Source organism: Malania oleifera, chromosome 1 (genome assembly GCF_029873635.1).
Source record: "Malania oleifera isolate guangnan ecotype guangnan chromosome 1, ASM2987363v1, whole genome shotgun sequence".
In the NCBI taxonomy this organism is placed as follows: Eukaryota; Viridiplantae; Streptophyta; class Magnoliopsida; order Santalales; family Ximeniaceae; genus Malania; species Malania oleifera.
In genome coordinates, this window is record NC_080417.1 from 104,534,651 (window position 1) to 104,552,667 (window position 18,017).

Below are 18,017 nucleotides of genomic sequence, written 5' to 3' on the forward strand. Positions count from 1 at the left end.
GTGCATTGCTTGATTTTCATTAAAGAAAAATTATTAGCAACGAAGCTTCACATGGTGAAGGACTTGTTGTGAAAAGTAATCAAGAACATGAGAGACGTATGTCCCAAAGCAAATCTCGGTTACAGTCTAGGAAGAAGAAGAAGGATGTAAAATGTTTTAAGTGCGGTAAAATTGGGCACATAAGACGGGAATGTCAGGAGTGGAAGGAAGGGAATTCTGAAAATCAACAAGGTCCGTTAGAATATACAAATGTAGTGGAAGAATATTTAGAGTGCAGTGATGGGGATATGCTATATATTTTATCAGGTTCGGAGTGTCTTACAGATGATTCTTGGATCCTAGATACAGGATGCTCTTATCACATGACAGCAAATAGAAAATGGTTTGACACCTACAGGACAACCAATACTAGTTGTGTTTTGATGGAAAATAATATTTCATGCAAAATACTTGGTATTGGAAATGTCAAAATCAAAATGTATGATGGTGTTGTACGAACCATATGTTGTGATGTAAGGCATGTTGAGGGTCTAGGAAAGAATGTTATTTCATTGGGTATTTTAGACTGTAATGGATTTTGCTACAAGTCTAAAAGTGGAGAAATAAAAGTGTGTGAAGACGACTCAATTGTGATGAAAGGAGAAAAGATAGCGAGAAATATCTATGTACTGCAGGGTGTTACCGTTGTAGGTGGAGCTACAACTGTTGAATTTGAATAAGATACTTTGTGGCATATGCAGTTGAAGCATATGGATGACTACATGTATTCAAATGTTTGGAGATCGATGATGATAGCATCAAAGGATAGACATATGTTTTTCGTGAATGTATCACGAAAGGTCTTGGTTTATCTTATGTGGCACAAGCCTGATGTTGAGGTGTTGTGGTTGAGGTGGAGTATCAGACCAAGAGAGAAATCCTCATGTCAGCCATTGGGGCTGAGTACACTGATTTTGTTTAAGGAGTTTTGTGAGTAAGGCAAATCATATGCAGGGCTTATCGGGTACTTCTTGGTGAAGTTAGTGAGTATGACGTGTTTTTCATGTGATCGATTGCCAAAGGTATCGATAGATGGAAAAGTTGCAAGTGAATTGTGGGCAGGTTTTGCGGTAGACTACTCGATTGTGAGTGGATGTCCACTGGTGCACTATTCTAGTGATGGAGGATCTAGGCTTGGTGTTATGTCCAGACAGTACATCTTTCTGGGTTATAAGAAAGGTGGGTGCAAGATGGGTGATCTTGTGGCAAACAAAGGGGTGATTGAGGACATGACTTTTGTTGTTAAAGTCATGGGTTAACGCACTTAGGTAAAGAAAGAGAAACAAATGCTAGAAAATTGCGGTAGCAGCAATCATGTTATTCAGGTGGAGTTAGGGACTCAAGGTAGAAATGTGGGGAGTTCCATCTCAAGTCAATAGTATCACAATATAAATGGGCATGTGATGCAGGTGGAGCAACAAACTCAGGGCAGAGATGACATAGTTCATATTGTAGAGAGTTTTCAGCTTGGGAGACTAGCAGGATCATAGTGGGCTCATGTGTACTATCAAACCATTGCTTAGGTGTGTGAGTTGGTGAGACTTCCAATTTAGAAAAGGGTGATAGGATGCTGTGAAGTGATGTATATGTTGTGTGTGAATAACATGTTATTGAATGGAAAGGCGTTGACTGAGGCTAATCAGGTGGGAACTCTGTTGAAAGTTTTTGACATGTATGTGTTGGGTACGACCAAGATGGGTCTTGGTTTGCTGATTCATATGGATAGAGCTATAAGGAGATTGGTGTTATCTCAGGGTGGTTTTGTGGACGGAACCACAGGGAGACTTTGTTTGCCGTCTTAGGGAGGTTCTATGGAGAATCGTTGTGAAATGTCTACCATTCGGTACCCAAGGACGGGTTGTGATGTCCAGGATATGTCAAGGGTCCTCCATGATTGTGTAATGGAGTGTTTCAATAGGCAACAGAGTGGACTGTTAGTTGTTAGTTTTGTTGAAAACTATGTAGGGGGTTTTGGTGATATAAGACTTGCAGTAGCTTTTGTGTTTATTGTCATGGGAAGGTCTTATTGGAAGCCTAGGGCGAAGTCTTTGGATGTTGAATCTACAACTGTATTGGGGTTGATGGTAGAAGTTGAAACTGCTATCGAGAAGTTTAAGCGCGTTTCTTGGACTTGGTATATGTCTCCAAGTGCTAGAAGGGAGACGGTCTCAACCGAGCATTTCAAGTTCAAGGTGGAGCAATTAGTCATGTTTTCGGGATCTCCTAAGGGACATATAATCACCAAGGTGGAGATTGTTGTATTTTTGTGTGACTCTTATACTTGGTGGGAATCACAAACAAAGGAAGGAAAACATGAGATAAAGATCTTCTTGTGCTGGCAGCAGAAGACTCGTCGACGTGTGCCCTGTTCTCATCGATGACTAGATCCCGAGAGCAACAAAAACTTAGAGATCCTGAAATACCGAGAGTAGAAAATGGGCTCGTCGACGAATGCCCTATTCTCGTCGATGAGTGTTGTTGAAATTGGTGTATTCCCAAGAGAGGGGGTGAATTGGAAATTTAAACTTTCCTAGGTCAATTTATATAAACAACAGTGTTTTACAACCTAAGGTCTTTCTAAAAAGATTCCAATTCCCATAATAAATTAAACTAAGTACAAATTTAAACAATTAAAGCAATCTCAGTATTTCCCAAGCATTCACAGTAATCAATAACAAACATATAAGTGCGGAAATTAAATAGCGTAGGGAAAGAGAAAACTGGACACAAGATATGATATTGGGGTTCGGCCAATTATGTTTACGTCCCCGCCTTAAGCCGTAGCTCAAGGATTCCACTAGTTGCTTACTTCGCTGGTGGAGTGACACCGTTTACACCACCTTACCAAGATGGTGCATCTAGTTCTCTTAATCGAGTTTGAACCAGTCCGGTGCTCTCCTAACTGAGTCAGAGCAATACGAGACTATTCTCAAGGCTAGTCTCCCTCTTCCAACCACACGTCGGGAATACAACAGATAATTAAATTATTTTGTACAAACAAATGCTTCTAATACAAGCTGATGTGTACAACGATAAGCACTATACTAACAATGCACTCAAGTATGATAAGGTTTTATGCTCAGTAGAGTTTATGTGAATATGTGTATATCTTTCAAAAGAAATATGAGATATATGGGAGATAAAGATCTTTGATTTAAAATATATATATTAACAACTCTTCAAAGATCTAGTGCACGTTTAATATCTCTAAAAATATTTTGACGTAAAGTGCAGGAGACATTCGATATTTTCTTTGAAAAAAATATATTTAGCAATAAGCACAAAGTAGGCTTTTGAGTCTTGCAATGAAGATGCAAAAAGACTCACAAGCAAGAAATGATTTCCCAACATAATTTACCAATTAAGTGAAATGGGATATACTCAAAGCACACTCAAATATATTTTTAAAATCAAATGAGTAAGAGTGTGCATGCTTTAGAGAAGTATAATTAATAAGCACACAAGAATAAATATCAATCACTCTTCATTTTGCAATGAGTTTTCAAATGAAGAGGATGATGGATGATTTTCACAAGCAAGAATGAAGGAGAGAATGTATATTATACTTAAAAATTAAGAAAATATAGCAATAAGAGTAAAATAATTTTCAGAGAGAATGTTCCTAATCAATTTGCCAATCTCTACCTAATCAGGGCAAATGAAGGAGTGTTTATAAGTTTCTTAAAAAATATAACCGTTGGGACTCAAAGGGAATTTTTAGAAAAGTTTAATTAGCATTTTTACCCTAATTACCGCGATTAAATTATGACAACCTGAGAGTTTCGGTCGCCCGGTCCTTAGGGTCGGTCGTCCAAAAAGACACAAGGAGAAAAGTAAGTTTCTCGGGTTCAGTTGACCGTGGGCAACGATTGGTCGGCTGAGCTAGGTGATTTTTCAATCGTTCGTAGTTTCTGTCCCTTGGTCCATGATTCAGGTTGCGAACCTCACAATTCAGTCGTCTGGGCCTATTTTGGGCTATAAGTTCAGTTGCTCGAGGACAGTGGGAAAAGTTGCTTTGAGCGTTTAGTCGACCGTGGACAATCAGTTCAAATTAGGTTTAGTCGTCTGGGCCTCAAGCAACTTTTTGACTCTTTACACATTTGGTCACCCGAACCATTTTAACCTTCTAAGTTCGGTCGCCCGAAGCCCTTTCAAAAGTCAAGCTAGGTCTTGATTGGCCTCATAAGTTTTGTCCTTATAAGTTTTAGGGATTTTTCATTATGTGCATGGGGATCTATGGTTAGTCTACGACCTAGGCTTTTTAATTTAGCCTAAGAACCTGACATCGATTGACCATCTTTTCTATGGTCATTAAGTTCCCTATAGTCAGACTATGACCTTTGGGCAAAAACCTATCATGCACGAGAGGCAGTTATTGCAGACCACAATATTGCAGACCAAAAAATGAAACAAAATGCATTATACAAAATAATTAATAAGTCTTCTTCTTCTTTACTCTTCTGAAACTTCATAAAATATGTCAAAAATATGTGCGCTTTACGTCCTTTCTGGCTTTCATTTCCTTGCCTTATGTGTGTTTTTGAATTAAAAACCTATTCAAGTATTGAGTGTACACATAAGTAACTTGCAGTTTGTTATTATCAAAACCAAAGATTAGACTCAAAAAGTCAACAAGTGTCCTTCTCTAGATTGTCAACGAATCCCCTGTTCTCGTCAACGAGTCTTTATGGGCTGTGAACAGTTTTTTGAATTTTGAATTTGAATGTTGGGGTGGTTGGATAATTGGAGGGAAACCTCTGAGGCACTATTATATATGTCATTCTGGGCTTGTATTGACAGTGAGAGTGATCATTTGTGAAGTGTATTGTGTACTTTGATATTTCCTTAGTGAAATTCTTGTGCCATTGCTTCCGTGGATGTAGGCTTTGTCGAACCACGTAAATCTTGTTGTTGTTCTTGTTATTTCTTGTTTACTGGTTGTGATTGAGTTGCTTGTTGCATTTTTATTCTGCTATGCATCCTATCTATCCTATCCATATTACTACACCTCCTCTTCAGGAGATACCTCACGCTTGGTCACCAGTCCTTCCAAGCGGACCAACCTCTTTGAGTGATGTACCCTTGCTCAGTGCGGATCACACAACAACCACTCCTACAATAGGGCGGAACCACCCTCTCCAAGTGATGTACCCTCACTTGGCCATTGTTCACAACCTGAACCGCAAAGGGCTATTTCGAAAAACAATTTTTCGTACAAAGAAAATGCTTCAATGAAAGTTGATTTGTACACTTTGAAAATCTAAATGCTTTCTCAAACGATGTGTAAATTGAAGCTCTGTAGAGTATTTTGTTTTCCTCTCAAAAATATTTTTCAATTAAAAATTAGGACTGTAGAAAATGATTTTTCTTCAAAGATGACCTTTTAAACTTTTAATACTAAAAAGCTTCCAAGAAAAATATATGGAAGTGAATATATGCTCTAGCCTTTCTCAAGAAGCTTTTCAAGAAAATATATATCAATGAATATATGCTCAAAGCTCTTTTGAATAACCAAAAGATTTTCTCCAAAAAGATTTTTTCAGATGAAAGAATAAGGAGAAACTAGGGTTTTCTTTCAAGATGATTGATGTTAAATATGAGAAGGTTTCCAAGCAATATATATGAGTTAAAATATATGCTCTAACCTTTCAAGGATTAACTCAAAAATAATTTCTCCAAAATGAATTTCAAAATAAAGAGTATAGGGTAAATTTGAACTTTGATCTTCAAAATAATAATGAGGCTTTCAAGTTATATATATGGGAGTGAATATAAGCTCAAGTCCTCCAATAAACCTCAACAGAAATATTTTCTCCAAAAACAATTTTCAAAGGAAGAGTACGAGAAAGTATGGATGTGGTGTACAAAATGGGTTTAAAATAAGGGAGAGAATAAAAAATAATTGAACTAAACTTTCAACATGATTCTCTAACCTTCTTCAAGTATTTAGGGTTCATATTTATAGGCAAAAACATAATCTCACCGTTTTATGACCGTTGGGCATTATTAAAATAATTCATTCTGAATTTTATAGCCGTTAAGTGCCTAGAAATTCAAAATCCTGAGAGGTCTGATCGACTGGGACAAGGTCCGGTCGAATGGCTCTAAGGCGATTTCCAATTTCGCGAGAAACGGTTTGCTGGGCTCAAGATCCGGTCAATTGGGTTTCAAGAGGTTTTAAGGCACCAGTCAACTAGGCCTTTATAAAATTGCCCATTTGCACGCATCGATCGACTGGGCCTTTAAGGCTTTAAGAGGCAGGTCGGTTGGGCCTTTGCAAATCTGGCCATGTGCACACTTCGGTCAAATGGGCCTATACGGCCGGTTGACTAGGCCCTTAAAATAAAAATGTGTTTTGCCGCCTTCTTTGTAAGTTCAAAACTCTTTTTAACCTTTTGTATAAATTTAGCATTATAATAAAAAGGTTTTTTATGAAACAAGGGAGGTACCTAAGGCCAATTTAAGGTTATTAATGAGCTTCAATTAAATCATATGATATTCATGCACATTCAAACCTAATTACTATTACAACTGAAAAATAAATAAAGTCTTCAATTTTCTGCTCTCTGAATTCCTATGGAATACACCAAGGTATGATCATCTAAGTGCTTTTGCAGCTTCCATATTGCAACATCATCTATACTTTCAAAAAGATGAACCTGTTTATATACTAATGATATGTTATGGTTTGTCATAATCAAAATAGGGATCGGACTCAAAAGGTCAACAACTAGATTTGATGTTCCCTCTTCTTCTATTGCATAGTTAGCCAAATGATTAGCTGCCACTTGCCGCTTGATTGTCTTAGCTAATTTGTAAATAATTTCATACTCAAAAAATAACATACTCCACCAAGTTATTCTTCTTGATAAAGCCAACTTTTTGAAGATATACTTTAAAGGATCCATCCGAGGTATCATGTATTGTCATAGCCTTGAGTAGCCTAGGCTAAAATACAACATGTTTTTTTTTTCACATTTGAATATTTTGACTTACATTGATTAAACTTCTTGCTAAGGTAGTAGATTGTTCTTGACATAGCATGTAGCCTATAGATTCCTCTGGTATAGCCAAATAAAGAATCAATAACTTTAGATTGTTTACATATCCTCTAATTTTCAAACTAATTTTTAGAAAACATTTTTTGGTGAATAACTTGAGAAAATTCCTTGAAAACACTTGAAATCTTATTGAATCACTTGTAACCTTCATTAAAAACCTTTTTATTCTTTGACTAGAAAACTAATTTCTCAATGGATCCTCCATTGAGACAAAGATTAATAGCAAGTTTTACACTCCACAAAAACTATTTCCCCACCCTCAAGTCACTTCATGGGTGACTGCTTTGAAAAATGATTTAGATTTGAAAGTTTTGTGGATTTTTGGTGAGAGAACCACAAACCTGCCTTGAAATCTTGTTTTAAAACTTGTACAACACCTAAAAGAGCTGCATTATATGTGTATGACTCCAAGTATTTTTAGGCGAACTTGATGAAAACTTAATATAATTTTTTGACAAACATGGTTGAATTTGTGTAAATCATGAAAAAAAAACTTAGTTTTATGGAGAAAATCACAAAACCATCACAATATTAGCAATTGACTCAACCAACTACACTCTAATGAGTGTAAAGACTCAAAAACATGCCAAATCATAGAAGAAATCACAAAAAGTTAAAAAATACAACTCTTAGGATTTGGTGGTTGACCGCTTTCAAAGGGTCGATTAGTCATCAAACAGCCAGTAACTACTTTTTCAAAGAGACAAAGGTCAATTAACTGCCTACATGGGCCAGTGGACCACCTAAACTGTAATATCCTTTGTAAATGTCATTCTTGACATTTCTTTTGCATGCTTCTTCTTATGAATTTGAAACATAAACATCCTAACATTTTTCTTGCATGAACTACAATATAGAAATATGTTGAAATATGCTAGATTGCATCAATAAACATAAAAATGCATCTAAGCACTAAACATACAAACTTTATGAAAACAAATAGAATTTAATAGAGGAGGGATTGGCATCAACCTTGTGCAAAAATTTGATACCATAGCTCAAGTGAGGACCCCTCTCTTTTGAAATCACACGTGAAAAGCTTTTTGAAAATTGAAGGAAAGAAATTTCCTTCTTTTTATTTTCCAAAGAAAAACCCCCTTTTGGTACCCCTTTTTTCTCTTTTTTTCCCTAGAAAAAAGAAAAATTTCCTCACTTGGACGTACCCAAAACTCTTTATATGGAGATCCTTTAATAAACCTCCAATGGAAAAGAGGGAAACCACTTTGAATTTGAATTTCAAAAATTCAAAGTAAAAAATAACTACCAAAAACTACCAATTAACAACTGTTATTATCGGAAGTTGATAGGTGGCATAAAAAAGACATGTGACATATCCAAGATTCCTAACCAATTAGAGGAAAACAACTCAAATTTAAAATTTTGGTGAGCAGCTTTACCGCCTGCAGAGCTGATCAATTGCCTACGGGTGGCGCCAATCAAATTGGTGGAAAAAGGGGTCAATTGACCGCCAAAAAATAGTTGGTTAGTCGCCTTAGTTGAATTTTCTTTCTCTTTAGATTTTGCCTTAACTTTTTTGTGTACTCAAATTGATCTTTGCATTGACGAGTAAAAAATGACTATGGACAAGATGGAATAATGTAAGCTTTGTACAATTGACTTCTGTTCAAATCATTACTTTCATATAATATTTTCTTTATATTTTGATTCAATTCGATCATATTCTTAAATATTTATCAAACTCCAAGGATATGACAACTTAGCAATAAATATTGGTTTGAACAAATATAATATAAAATTATATCGGGTTTTGTCCAAATCTATACATATCATAGTAAAATAAGCAACAACGTAAAATTTTTATAAGGGAAAAATGTAAGAAATATTTATATTATTTTATAAATATTCCCTTAAAGTGATTCACATTTCACCTTTATTTTATGGTTCCAATAACGACATTAAGTGGTAGTTGTGATTGTTTACATTCCACATTAAGTACACTTGGTGATTATTTATCCAATGAGTGTATGAATTAATAGTCTTATTAGTGATAAAGTTACAAACTCTTCATATTTGTTCCTTGATGGATGAAACTAATAATGGAGCTCAAAAGTTATAAGAGTTGTGTGAAGGGTCCCTGGTCTTGCCTATAAAATGGCCTGTGTATTCCATAAATCCATCTCATCAAGTCTAAGGTAAAGACTACAAGACACTTCATAGAATTATAGTTATCTTTTCTAGAGATTGAAGTAGTTCTTAGTAGTATATTTACAAGTCAAGTACAATGGACAGAGGTACAAATTTCTTCTGCTGCTCATGTTTTAATATGTTATTCTATTTGATATTCAATCATTTGGTATTAGAGACAAGCCTCTTAACCTATGCTTGATTTGTAATATTCACTCTATTTGGAGTTGTTTTTAGGCTTAAAGTTTTTTCACCTAAATCACTAATCAATCTTGGAAGTCAATATAAATGTCATGTGGCTTGATTTAAAATTTCGAGAGTAGCCATAGCATCCCAATAAAGCAAATCAATTTAAAAGTTTGTGCCACAATATGGTTATTGATATTAAAAATTGTAATTAAGTTATGAAGTCAGTGACCTGGCCCTATAGGAAAGTTGTTGATTTTATAATTTAGTTAGCAAAAGAAAGTAAATTTGTCAATGTGGTGAGGTTGCCCTAATGCCCTTAGGATAATGGGTAACTTTTGTCATATTGATTAAATTTATTTGTCTTACTAGAAAATTCATGCATTTTGCAACCTTGGCCCATAGGATGGTGGAGTCTACTATATAAATTTTTAATATTTTATTTCATAGCATTAAAGTCATTTCTTGGTTTTGCAGTTTTTTCTTCAGTTAATAGTGCACAACATGTTCCAATGCTTGAAGATAATAATTTTTCTGATGGGAAGGATTCTCTTATGTTTACTCTTGGGTACATGGATCTCGATTATGCACTTCGGGAAGTGAAACCACCTACTCCTAAGGATGGTGACGCACAAGAAGTCTTTGATAAGCATGCATGGTGGGAGCAAACCAATCGTTTAAGTCTAATGCTCATAAAGTCCGGTATGGTAAAGAGCATTAGAAATGTGATTGGTGAGCATGAACATGCTAAAGATTTTTTGAAGGCAATCGAAGATCAATTTGTCAGTTTTGACAAAATTCTTGCTAGTACCCTAATAAAGAAATTCACTAGCAAAACTTTTGACAACTCTAAAATATTTTGTAATCACATCATGAAGAGGAGGGACTTAGCGGCTAGATTAAAATCCTTAAAGATAGAGATTGAGGAACCATTTTTGGTTCACTTCATTCTTAACTCTTTTCTACCAGAGTATGGATATTTCAAAATTTCATACAACACTCATAAAGAAAATTGGACAAAAACAGAAAATTGTTAATACCATGCAGGGATTTCTCAACCTAAGGGAAGCCAACGGAAAATGAGCGATTTGTCTATTCAGGAAATAAAGGACAATCCTCGGTCATGGGTGTTGGAGAATTTAGAATAATTTTGCGATCAGGATTTTTTTTTATTTAAATAATATATTTTATATACTAGAATTTTCAAGAAACTTGATTTCTGTTTCGAGGTTGGCTATAATGGGTTATGGTTTTGAAAATTTTGTTACTATACTTAAAAATAAAGTTCCTATTGGTATCGGTATTTTAGTTGAAAATCTTTTCAAGCTTGACTTAGATCCTGATTTTGAGCAAAACTATTTATGTTTGAATGTTACTGCTCGGATTAAAAGAAACCTTTTAGATGACAGTTCTTCTTTATTATGGCATAAGAGATTGAGACATATCTCTTTAGAGAGGATTAAGAGATTAGTAAATGAAGGAATCCTAAAAACTCTTGATTTTACTGATTATGAGACTTGTGTGAACTGCATAAAGGGCAAGCAAACCAACAAGACATAAAGGTTCAAGAAGGAGCTTAGACATTCTTGAACTCATACATACGAATATCTGTGGACCATTCTCCACTCCTTGCCTAAATGGTGAGAGATTTTTTATTTCGTTTATTGATGACTATTCTAGGTTTATGTATCTTTATCTTCTAAATGAAAAATTTGAAGCACTAGATGCTTTCAAGACTTATAAGGCAGAAGTAGAGAAACAAAGGGAAAAGAAAATCAAGGTTGTAAGATCTGACAGGGGAGGAGAATATTATGGTAGGTACACAGATAATGGACAAATGACTGGTTCATTTGCACAATTCCTTGAGCAAGAAGGTATCGTTGCTCAATACAGTATGCCAAATACAAAATTTTGCTGAGATGTGCCTGGAGGAGTGTGAAACAGAAAATTATTGCTACGTCTACTATGGAGGCAAAATTTATAGCATGCTATGAAGCATCAACACTGGCCTTACGGTTAAAGAATTTTATCAATGGTCTCAAAATTATTGATTCTATAGAAAGACCGATAAAGATTCTCTGTGATAATTATGTTGCAGTGTTTTTTTTTTTTCTAAAAACAATAAAAGCGGAAGTAGAAGCAAGCATATCGACATAAAGTATCTTAGTGTGAGAAAGCATATAAAGAAAAAATTGGTTATAGTTGAACACACCACTACAGACTTGATGATTGCGGATCCAATGACCAAAGGTTTACCGGTTATGCAGTTTAAGGGTCATGTGGACAATATAGGTCTTTGTGGCATTTAGTTTTTTCTTTTCTTGTACTTGTTGACATTTTGTCACACAAAGAGTTATTTTAATGAATTATTTAGTTTTACACGTATAAAGATAAATTCATCATATCCATCAGGATATTAAGGTTGGACCCAAATGACGTTAATCATTCATAAAGTTTGTCCTAAAGTGCTTACTTATGAAGTATTATGCATTGTAACACATATAAAGGAATGCTTGATAAATAAAGCGCTACCGCTATGGTTTATTGTATAGTATGACTTAAGTGAGTGGGAGTAATCACAATAAAGATTATGTGCATGCAATTAAAGTTATATCATGACTCATTTAGATAAAGAATTTGTGTTATGTGACCCAAGTGGGAGAATGTAAGAAATATTTATATTATTTTATAAATATTCCCTTAAAGTGATTTATAATTCACCTTTATTTTATGGTTCCAATAACCACATTAAGTGGTAGTTGTGATTGTTTACATTCCACATTAAGTGCACTTGATGGTTATTTATCCAATGAGTGCATGAATTAATAGTCTTATTAGTGATAAAGTTACAAACTCTTCATATTTGTTCCTTGATGGATGGATCTAATGAGGGAGCTAAAAAATCATAAGAATTATGTGAAGGGTCCCTAGTCTTGCCTATAAAAGGGTCTCTGTGTTCTATCAATCCATCTCATCAAGTCTAATGTAAAGACTAGAAGACACTTCATAGAATTATAGTTCTCCTTTCTAGTAATTGAAGTAATTCTTAGTAGTATATTTACCAGTCAAGTACAATGGACAGAGGTACAAATTTCTTCTGCTGCTCATGTTTTAACATGTTTATGTTTGATATTCTTTCACAAAAGACATTGACTTATCTTAAGATTGGCAAAAAGACATTAAACACTCCTAAAGTTATATATATATAGAGTAAAATAAGCAGCAATGTAAAATTTTTGTGAGGGCAAAAAACACTGACCTCTCTTGAGATTTGACAAAAAGACACTAACCACTCCTAAGGTATTTTAAAGAATTTCGGGGACCTTCCTTAAGATTTTCTAAAAAGACACAAACCTCCTCTTATATTTTGTAACAAGGCAAGTTTTTTGAGAAGACATTTGTAGCATTTTTTAAACCTCATGGGAGGTCATTGGAATCTTTGAAACCTTAGGGGAAGTCATTGTCCTTTTACAAAATCTTAGGGGAGGTGAGTATTTTTTACCCTTTTTATAAATCCATAATATAAATAAATAAAGAATAATTATTCTTAAATTTAGTATAGAAATATCTACTTCTATCCTATATTAGATGAAACAGCACAAACTTTTTATATAGATCATTTTTTAAAATTATTATATTATATCAATAATTTTTATTATGTTTCCATATTATTTATTATATTTAAAAATTTTTAATATTCCACAAAAGCTCTTCTTTATTTTGGTTTTTTTTCTTAAACCCTTAAAATGCTCATTAATTATTCTTTATTTACTTGAGAAAATTAAATAAAACTAACATATTCTACTATCAATAAAAATATATTATTCATTATTTTATCCACTTTTTTTAAAGACCTTAAAATGCTCTTATACTTATGAAAATCCAATAAAAATAAATTAAAATCTTAGAAACTCAAAATTTTAAGTGGAAAACACTTACCAACCACGAATACAGAGAGGAGGATACAGACAGATTGCTTGTTATGCACCCCTCTCTCAGTGTGTGATAATCACAAGTTGTGATATGTAAAACTACTCTCTTTAGATGTAATGGGCTACCCTTTATTAGAGACAAACAAACTAAATGAATAGTGCCTGAGGGCCTTACCAAAAATCGAAGGTTTTAATTCGTATGATAAAAATAATAATGAATAAAATAGATTCATATTTTATTTTTTTCAAATTATAATTAAGCCCTCGTTAGGTGCATTTTTCACTTTTTTATTTATAGTCATCAAGTATCCAATATGCACGTACTTATAATTAAAAAAATAAAATGAACTAATCGAAAATGTACCAATATTCATTTTGAACTTGATACATTTATGGTATATATTTTAAATTGTAATGCCCCGAACCCGAAATTAGGGTCTCGAGTGTTATTTGTAATAAATCTTTGATACCGCCTCGTGAGGCCCCGAACCCGCCAAGTGGGGCCTGAGTGCCACGTATTCTATTACCTGTACCTGGCTCTATATTAGTTACACAACAGAAATATTAACAACTCTTCAATAATATACCAGAGTTTCTACATCTATATATATATATCTCAAAAACACAACCCAACATCCACTATTCACAACATTTACAACTCTGAAAACATAAATATACTACAACCCCAAGAATTATAACCAAAGTTTATACCCTCGCTCTCTTTCAAAAATGTTACACTAGCCCCGAGCTCACTAAACTCGATCATGCGAAGGTCCTGAAAAAGATAAAATTTCATATCGGATGAGACACATCTTAGTAAGTCGGAATAGATTAGCACTAGTGTGTGACTATCATGAAGTTTGTGTACAAATATATATATATTCATCATTTATAAACATATCACAGTTATGAAAACATTCTCTATCCTTACTCACATACATGCAGTGTATTTTAATAAAGCGAGAGTTCCTAAGGATTGTGGTGATTACCCACTCATACAAGTAGCACCCCTCTGTTATGATACCTTATGCCACCCATAGCTACAACTGAAGTATATCAGAGTACTTACCTTACTCAGTAAGCCCTCAGGTGGATAGTTTATCTCGTACTCACACACACATTCAAACAAAAGTTTATTGGCAGAAGTTCTCGAGAATAAGGAAGATTACCTGTCCATACAAGTAGCTTCCCTCTGCCCTAATATGTTATGCAGCCCGGTATTGCTACATCTTATACCTATCAGGGTACTCACCTTTCTCAGCAAGCCCTTAGGTAGAGTGCATACTTCGCTCCAATAGACATATAAATATGATACTACCGTATACAATACATTTTACTTTACTCTGTATCTAGTATCTCCCTAATATTTATCTTTTCATGTTCTCAATATTTCATATTACATAGTTTACTTTCATAGTTCACATTACGTGAATCTCATGTATAGTCCACATTATGTGGATCTCATGTAAAGTCCACATTACGTGGATCTTGTGTAAAGTCTACATTACATGGATCTCATGTAAAGTCCACATTACGTGGATATCGTGTAAAGTCCACATTATGGGGATCTCATGTAAAGTCCACATTACGTGGATCTCATGTCATATGCTTCATCTGTAATAGTTCACATCACGTGAATCTCATGTCATTTACTTCATCTATAATAGTTCACATCACGTGAATCACATGTCATTTTAAACAATACACATGCAATACATATTCTTATCACATTTCAATATTCCCATCGTCTCATAAATATTTCATAATTCATCACTGTATTTACATTTTACTTATGCCACACCATTTAAATAATACGCATACTCATATCATTTAAAATAAAAAAGCCAACCCATGTTCATCGTTCATATTACTGAAAATACACATTTAATATCCTTCACAATTACCAGAAAATTCATTGCTTTCCACATTTCATTTTCATAAATAATATCTATACAACCCTAGGCTCAAAATCATAATTCAAATGATTGGAATTTCTTTTAAAACTCACATAATAACCATATAGATATATAAACACATATATTTTCCATTTAAACCGATAAATTCATAAAAACTATCGGTTTAATCTATTCCCCTTACCTAGTTTCCTAAATTACGTCGGCAGGGATCCCAAAAAGATGCATGCGGCGCTCACCCGAACCCTGATTCAAAAACCATAATTTATCAACTCAAATCCCCAAACAACACTTATTTAACACTTCCTAGGTTCCATATATCTCAATCTAACAATAAAACTTTAAAATATCTCACTTACCCTGATTTTGGGATGGTGCCCCAAAACCCCAAATCAACGATCTGCTCCGCTAACTTTGCAGAGAGTCATCTTATGAACCTTGTGGTGGTTTTGGATCGTCATAACGAGCCTTAATGGAGCGAGAATCGAAGAAATATGAGGGAAGAACCGTAGGGTTTCGTGAGAGGGAGAGAAAGAAAGAGAAGTAATGAATTTTGTTTGCAAACTCTCGCATGATCTTTCTTTAATATCACCTCTATAGAGAAAACCGTCATCGGTTTTCTCAGCCCTTCAAAATTTCGTCGCTGATTTTTGCTTTAATCGGCCCAATTTTACTGTTTAACCCGTTACTGACTCGTGCTAATTCCACATAACCGTCTCCGATTTTATCCTCACCCACAAAACTATCGCTGATTTTTTTTTTTTTTTGGGTCTTTACATTCTCCCATCCTTAAGAAATTTGTCCTCAAAATTTTTCTAATCATCCATTTTCACATTTTTACAATTATTGATTTTCTATATCTCATACACTTCAGTATATATCACCATATAAACTTTTGCATCATCTATAACTAAATAAAACTATCATTATCTTAAACATAAACTCATACTTGCCCCTTGACAAATCTATGTTATCTGTGATCATCGCGTAGAAATGTGTTGGTCCACCTCCACCTCAGGGTATTTTCTGGTTTCCCCGATTCTGATTCAGTGCAGGTGTATTAGGTAGCAACACATGACAATTCCACATAATATGCCCTGACTTACCACATTTATAGCAGTTAGGACCCCCAGCTCAGCATTCACCCTTATGCCTCTTATTACATCTATGACATACGGAGTAAGATGACTCATTCTGATAACCAGAATAACCTCGATCTCTCATCTCCTACCTCGGACCCACTGTGTCCCTTTCTTTCTTCCATAAACCCTGACTAGCTTCAGCCTAAAAACTGGAAGGTGCAGGCCTTTTCCTCTGTTCTGACAGATCTGTACCGCCTTGCAAGCTCTTCTCCAGTGCCGAAGCTTTATCTTCCAAGTCTGAAATATTATGGACCTGGAACCCTACCACCGGTTCAAAAATATTTCGTCTTAGGCCTTTTTCGAACATTCTGGCCTTCCTCACCTCATTAGGGATCATAAAGGGTGCGAAGCGAGACAACTCCACAAATTTTGCTGCATACTCCCTAACAGTCATATTTCCTTGGGTCAGATTAGTGAACTCCTCAACCCTTTATTCTCTAGTGCACGAAGGAAAATACCTATCAAAGAACAACTCCTTGAATTGTTCCCAGGTCAGCGCCACTTTTACTACCCTCTGTCCCTTTAGCAGCTCCACAGAAAGCTACCAGCATTTTGCATAACCTATCATTTTAAACACAGTATATCGGACCTTCTACTCATCTGTGCAACTGAGTACTTCCATTATTTCGTCAATTTCTTGAACCCAGTTCTCTACAGTCACTAGATCAAGTCCTCTCTCAAAATTAGGAGGGTTCAATCTCATGAACTCCTTGATGCTACTGCCCTTATCTACAACTGGGCAATTATGCTTTCTAGGTTTCCTCATTTCTGCCCTGACTTGTCAGGCTATACCCCGCAGCATCGTGGAGGTATCAATATCCTTTTCACTAGAAGTCACTGAATCGTCCCTTCTTTCAACCTTTACAACCTCACCCCTAGGATCCATCTTGAAAATAGGACAAAAAAGAGATAAGAATTCCTTTATCATAACCTACTCAACATAATCATTAAACTAAAATCCAGTATACATCCAAATCAATAAGTTAAAGACCAGCACTATAGTTCAGAAACAGAATCATTTAAGGTTTACCGTGGCTTTTCTGAGGCCGTCGACTGCTTCAGAAAAACCATAGGAAATCATCGACATATTTTCGCCTCCAAACTAGAAGACAAAATCTTAAAACTCTCAACACCTAGCCTACCCATTTCTTATCCTCATTGTCATCATATCCTATACTCTGGTATTAACCACTCCTAAGTCTGTAGAATCCCAAAACCTAAGGCTTTGATACCAAACTGTAATGCCCCGAACCCGAAACTACGGTCCCAAGTGTTATTTGTAATAAATCTCTGATACAGCTTTGTGACCCCAAACCTGTCAAGTGGGGCCCACGTGCCACGTGGTCTATTACCTATACTTGGCTCTATATCAATTACGCAATGAAAATATTAAAAAATATTCAATAATATATTAAAGTTTCTACATCTATATATATATCTCAAAAACATAACCCAACATTCAGTATTCACAACATTTACAACTCTGAAAACATAAATATGCTACAACCCCAAGAATTATAACCAAAGTTTATACCCTTGCTCTCTTTCAAAAATGCTACACCAGTGTGTGACTATCATGAGGTTTGTGTACAAATATAT